The sequence below is a fragment of the Nansenia antarctica genome (genome assembly GCF_963989245.1).
Source record: "Nansenia antarctica genome assembly, chromosome: 8".
Taxonomy (NCBI): Eukaryota; Metazoa; Chordata; class Actinopteri; order Argentiniformes; family Microstomatidae; genus Nansenia; species Nansenia antarctica.
The window spans coordinates 15,552,141-15,558,538 of record NC_137678.1 but is presented as its reverse complement, the minus strand read 5'-3'; the positions used below and the strand labels follow the sequence as shown (position 1 = coordinate 15,558,538).

The window sequence follows — 6,398 nt, the reverse complement described above, 5'->3', positions numbered from 1 at the left end:
TAACACCTGTGCGGGCGGAGTGATACACATAGTTAAAAGTCCCAGTGCTGTTATACTATATATCGTAACTCATGGAATGCCTCTTGTCCAATCAAATGACTTGGTCGGAACTAACTGTTGTATAATTAAATGTTTGAGGTATATGGTCATGCCTTCTGACAGGATTGGTGAATATATTCCGTGCAGGTTTTGTCTGCTGTAGGACGACTAAGGTCAGCAGGCTTATCCATGGCCGTGGATGAAACTTGTGAATGGGTCTCTGTGAGGGCCTTTATTGTGGCCTCTGCAACAGCTAATTTAGTTCGAATGTTAAGCTTTTCTCTCTTAGCTTTCATTTGTGTCTCTTCCGTTTCTCTCTTAGCTTTCATTAGTGTCTCTTCCATGTCCAAATCCAGTTGTTCATCCAAGGTACTCAGTCGCGCTTTGAGCACAGCGCGTTGAACTTGCGCATTGGATAAGGAGCTGAACGTAGCACTGCTGCGACTTGAGCGAGCTTTTCCGTAAAAAAAAAAAAAAAAAAAAAAACGAGCTTTTCCGGTTTGTGACACGCTGTCACATGGCTCAACAGATCCCACACCCTTTCCATGTAAATCATTGTCCAATGTGTACACTTCATCAGCCACAACTTTACCCTTTTCCATTTCATCACACTTTAACCAAAATTCAACCCCGTCCAAAAAGCTTTTAAAAACCAACCAATTTCGGTTCATACCAGTCATTGTGATCATTTTCTCGTTCATACTCATCAATGAATAAAATCTGAACATTTGTTTGCAACTCCATGAATTGTGCCAAGTATTGGTTAAAAACAACAACTTGCTTAATGACTTCATCATTTGTGTCTCCAGCCTCCATAAGCGCGTTTATTTCATTACACTTGCGAGTGAGGACACCCAGTTTCCCTCTACGTGAAAGTTGTTTTTCCCTCGCAGTCATCTCCTCGTCTCCTTTATTCTCCATATTAAATGGTTAAAAGGTCGTTCAACAGAGTCAATACAGTTGTGCTTTTACACAGGCAACAATGCAAACAATTCACAGGGGTTTCAAAATATGTGTTCATTCATTCATTGGAGCGCGGCAGTTCATTGACAAGCGCAAAGGCTTGTTATTACAGGTACAGCAGTCTTAACCGAGCGCAGCGGCTCGTATATTACAGTTCTAGTTCCTACGTTCAATCAACACTGCTACTCACGAATTCCCCAAGGTTTGATCTTTCAAACAGTTGTCCTTTTCAAAACGTGGTCCAACGAGTAATCAAATGATCCAACTTTTGTTCTTCAAATCCATTCCTTTTAGAATATAATGATCCATGTTCCGACTTCCATTATCCATATCGTTATTTTGACTTAATGTAGCCGCCAATTCCACCATGCGAATGAAAACAGTAATAGTCTGGGCTGGATAATCACGCAAGCCACGCTTTCCTTGTTAGTTGTAAAAATGTAAAATATTTATTGTCCAAAAGTAATCCAAAGTATTCAAACAAAACGAAAAGTCTTAAAGCGAACGGTAAATTATGTAATTACAGAAAGGAGTGATCGTGGTCGTGGTCAAAATAATGTTGTTGCCAGTCTAACTTATTTCCATCCACCCAGGTGCTGCTAATTGACTCCATAAATACACCTGGGCCACCTGACCATGTGACACTCAATTACGACTAAAACATTAATACTTCTATAACCAAAAACATAACGCTATTCTTTACATGAATAACCAAAAACATAAAATAAACATTAATCATGAAATATAAATATAACTCAAAACATTAAACACAAATCATCCAAAATAAAGCCTAAAGTAAAATTGGCCATAACCCCACCCATCAACCTAGACAACCCGGCGGGCCTTGCATGGTAGCTTGCCACCATTGGTACGTGAATGGGTGAATGAGATGCCATTGTAAAGTGCTTTGGAATAAGGCGCTATAGAAGTCAATCCATTTAGAACTCTTTCTCTACTGAATCCTATCTATATTTCAGGATATTTTTGACTCAGAGGCTGAATGTCAACAGTTTCCAAGTCAACTACGTAAAACGTAGTAAAACGAACAGTAAAAAAATAAATACCATGACAGGTAGAAAGTGGCCGGCTGCTCTCGGGCGTAGCGCCGCCATCTTCTTGAGGTTGCAGGCTCAGTTAGTTAAAACAGTAGATAACAATGTTTCTAGTTCTCCTTACTGTCTAACATTGTCCAGCTTGATCATGGGTTAATCCTATTTAGTTGGTGACTTTTTGTTTTGTCTTAGTTGATCTTAAGGTAAGACTTTTAAAAGTGTTTATGTAATTTAAGTTGGGAGCTCTTTTCAGTTGTTGTTACTCCGTTGCCTAGCAACCCCAGACCTCTACCAATAGGAGATGGCTAGCGTCGTTAGGATGGGGTGGAGAAGGCTAGCGTCGTTAGGTAGACAGGTAGATGGGGTGGAGAAGGCTAGCGTCGTTAGGTAGACAGGTAGATGGGGTGGAGAAGGCTAGCGTCGTTAGCTCGCGCGTCTCACGGATTTTGAGATTTTCTTCTCGATGTCTGAGGCCATCTCGGCCAAAAGAATCTGGCTCTGACTAGATCTAGGGTGCGTTCCACCCTAGCAGGCCGGTGTCCAACGGTTCAAGAACGTCTCTTTAGGGTGGTGATACTGGCCGTTCTTTGCTTTGGACTTCGAGTGTTTCTGAGGTGGTGGGAGATACAGTACTGTGAACGTACAGCTATCATAGAGCACCATAGAGAGGTATCATGGAGCATCATATAGAGGTATCATAGAGCATCATAGAGAGGTAGAACTCTCAACTTCTTGGTTACAAACCCTGCTGACACAGCTTTGACAGAAAGTGACAGTGCATGTAGGGGGGGTGTAACCCAGAACTCCTCCTCCTGTTAGCATCCTCTCCTCCCCCATCTCACGGAAGCTGCTCGCAGGCGAAGTAGTCTTTGAGGGGAGCGAAGAGGTGGCGAATGACAGGGACACTCCACGACTTCCCCAGGACCATCTGCCTCTGCTGCCGGGTCATGTTCTTCACGTCCGTGTAGTGCTTCGGGAAACCAAAGATCTTCTCCAGTTCGGTGACCCACAGCATGTCCTCCTTGCCGTTCATCAGCACAGGGCATATGCTCTCGGCCTTGCCCTGCTTCAGAGAGTTCATCTTGGTGGTAATGGTCCGCACTTTGACGTACTTGGCTTGCCTTCCGATGCCGGTCTCCAGGCAGTCCTGAAGGCTGAGGTTGTCGTTCTGGGAGGCGATAATGGGTCTGTCCATGCCAGGGATGTTCCCCCAGAAGTACCGGGCTCTGTGGGCCGGGCTGACCTTCACAGCATCCACCATCACCGGGTTACACTCCAGGAAGCGACAGATGGCGTTCTTGTCCTTGCCGGCCATGAACACCACGTTCTCAAACATCCAGAAGAAGGGCAGAGGGTCTTCCTCTCCAGGCTTCAGGACGTGGAGCAGCCTGTAGTAGTCGAAGAACAGGCGCCCTCATCCAAGAACAGGAACCCTCATCCAATCCTTTCCGGGCTGGATTGACGATGGATAAGTCGTTGCAAGGGCTTCCTCCGATGAGTAGATCAAACGGACCCCATTTCTTAACGTGTTGTTTGGTGATCTCCCGCACGTCGTCCACATGGATGATCTTGCCGTCGTGGTTGATGATGGAGACGGTGATGGACTCCTCACAGACCTCTGAACATGAATGTTTTTATTTCTGTAAACCTCTGATACATTACCATAGCTACTATAGCTGTTGCAACCATAGGAATAGAGTGAATGGAACGGGCATGCTTATTCAAATCAACATTCTATGGTGGGTGGAACCGGCGGCCATCTTTTGGCATGCCATTTGGATGTTTTAGCCTACAGCTGTATTAACAACCAACTCAAGTCAGTTGACATTTAAATATCATTCGAGGATTTGGTTTCCTGTTTCCCTTGTTAGCCATTTTGTCAGACACCAAACCTGGGCAAAAATATTTGAAGAAATGTGTTTAAATTGTTGATTTTCATGTTGATTGATTGATTAATTGATTTCCTTGTCAGGCTCTGTAATAAAGTCAAGCTAAATCAAGCAGTTTTTTTTCTTTTCAAGTATTTGAATCCCATTTCGTAGCGATATTTTTGCCCTGGTCTGACGACCGATGCAGTGAATCTCTGGTTACTGGCTATTGGCTAGGTGCATGTCAGGTGACTAGGCTAGGTGGCTAGGTGCATGTCAGGTGAGGAGGCTAGGTATGTATGTCTCCACCTTGAAGCCCAGGTCTTTCAGCACCAGGTAACCTGTGGCGATGCCATCGAACAGCGAGAGGACCCTGATTGGCCGACGCAGGTTGGCAGGGATGGATGGGTAAACACGGTGAGGCTCAAACTCCATGGCGCTGTTGTTGGCGAAGAAGGTCTGAACGCGGATGCTCCAGTCAGTTCACGCAGAAGGAGCGACAGCAGCTGTCATGGCCACACAGGATGACCTCCAGACCATAGCAGCACACCGTGCAGTAGGACTGGTAGCCGTCCTCGTCATAGCGATACAGAGTCTCTGTGAAGTTGTCTTTGCATTTGGAACAGAGACTTCCTTCGAAGAGCGGATGAAACATCTCAACGTCGTCTGTGCCGCAGCAAAGACAGAACTCTTCAATGTTGTTTCCCTTGTCCAAAACCTTGCGCACCATTTTCTCTCTTAACGTCTGGTCTGGTTGAACGTAGGCCTCGCTCTGCTCCTTGGCTTTGTAGTAGGACCTGGGTCTTTTGTCTGGCGGCAGGTACTCGGGGTCCGTCTTCTTCCCTTTGGCACCTTTCACAGCGTACGGCCCGCGCCTGGGCTCCCCACCTCACACAGCCCTTTCCACCCTCAGCCACCTCACCAGCATTATGGGACTGTGGAGGACTACAGAACAGAGCCCTGAGGATCAGAGTGACATTGTAAATTGAGAACGTACTTGTTTGGTCTAACAGCAGACTAAAAACAAGTTGAACGTTAATTGTCTTTAACCAAACATGAATCATCAGTTCAGAAAACACAACACTTTAAGGGGACAACCAACTTAAATATTTCAATCAGAGGTTGTAGGTTAAAAAGGTGACCTCCTTTTGCGTCACCTGAACTTTGTACATTTAAAACAATGTAAAACGAACACAGGACTTTTCATAAAGCATCTTTTCATTTACAGTCCTCATCTTTAGCTTGCACACGAACTACAGAAAAATACACATTGTATATTTCCAAAAACATGCTGCATTGGTGCTGATGCTCTCGGCGGTCCGCTTCCTCATGCTGAAACCGGACGACGTCCGACCGACTTGGCCACCTCGTCTTGCCTCTGAAAGCCTCTTTTCTTAAAGCGTTTTGGATGTGGAGCCGGGGTCTGAAGCCCTCCGGTCCGGTGGGTTTGAACCCTCCAAAGGCCCAGTCCAACATCACTCTCAGGCGCTCGCCTCGGTCGTCTGACCAGGAGAACACCTTCCCACACCTCTCGGCGGACACCTGTAGCGACTGGAAGATGGCGTCCCTGTAGGTGGACAGAGTGGCGAAGGAGTTGGCACAGAAGCACTGGGCGAAGGCGGCGAAGGGGACGAGGCCCCGGATGTCGACCTCTGAGAACAGGCCGTCCCCGAACCACTCCACCCTCCTGGTCCCGTCTGAGGCCTGACTGGCGCTCCACACGTGCACCATCCCGGGCCAGATGGAGTAGCCCTCCACCTCGCCCCACACCAGCTCCCCCACCCTGTAGTCCTGGTACGAGGAGGGAGACTTCCCAGAAGGCCTCTCTGGGGTTGACGTGACCATGGGATGGACAGTGTTATCTTTGGACTTTCGTGTCAAACAAATAATGTCGTCATCATCTTCGTCGTCAATGACAATGGACTGTAGTTTCAGCTCTATGCTTGTGTCTGCTTCAACTGGCCTGGTGGTCTTAGGCTCAGCAGGATCAGTCATGTTCATTCAATGAAGACAGGAAGTGTCGCTGGTATAATAATAATTGCCTTTTGGTAGATACAGGTATCTCCTGTATATACCGTGGCTCTTCCAAACTAGCCTTTTGTAAATGGATTACCTCTGATGCATTCGTAATGCATTAAAACACAGACAGACTTTCTATAAGCAAATGATGACTAGCCATTCCCATTACACACAGTCGGTTCTGAAGTGCAGACCATCAGACCACTACTACTACTATTATTCCAAAACAGATGTATTAAAACATTTGGTTGAGATATCAGGAGATATCAGGTAGGGTAGTTGAGGAGGGGAGTTCACTCAGAACATCTTGAGAGGGTTCATATTTTTGAGTCAACGACACTGATTGTCAACCAGTGACTAAACAGGGACACAGCACCATCTGTTAGCGTTGAATATAATATTTACAATCCCAGCAGAGTTATGATCCATCGGTGTACTAGGTTGGTAAACGTCTCTA

General features: G+C 46.0%; 1 pseudogene across 1 annotated transcript; it reads right to left on the bottom strand.

Moving 5' to 3' along the window:
* Positions 1-2,892: 2,892 nt before the first annotated feature.
* On the bottom strand, positions 2,893-5,917 carry LOC308163914 (DNA (cytosine-5)-methyltransferase 3B-like; annotated as a pseudogene). Its single transcript has 3 exons — positions 5,289-5,917; positions 4,210-4,797; positions 2,893-3,672 (listed from the first exon to the last, which is right to left on the bottom strand). The product of its transcript is annotated as a DNA (cytosine-5)-methyltransferase 3B-like (transcript).
* Between the last annotated feature and the right edge of the window lie 481 nt (positions 5,918-6,398).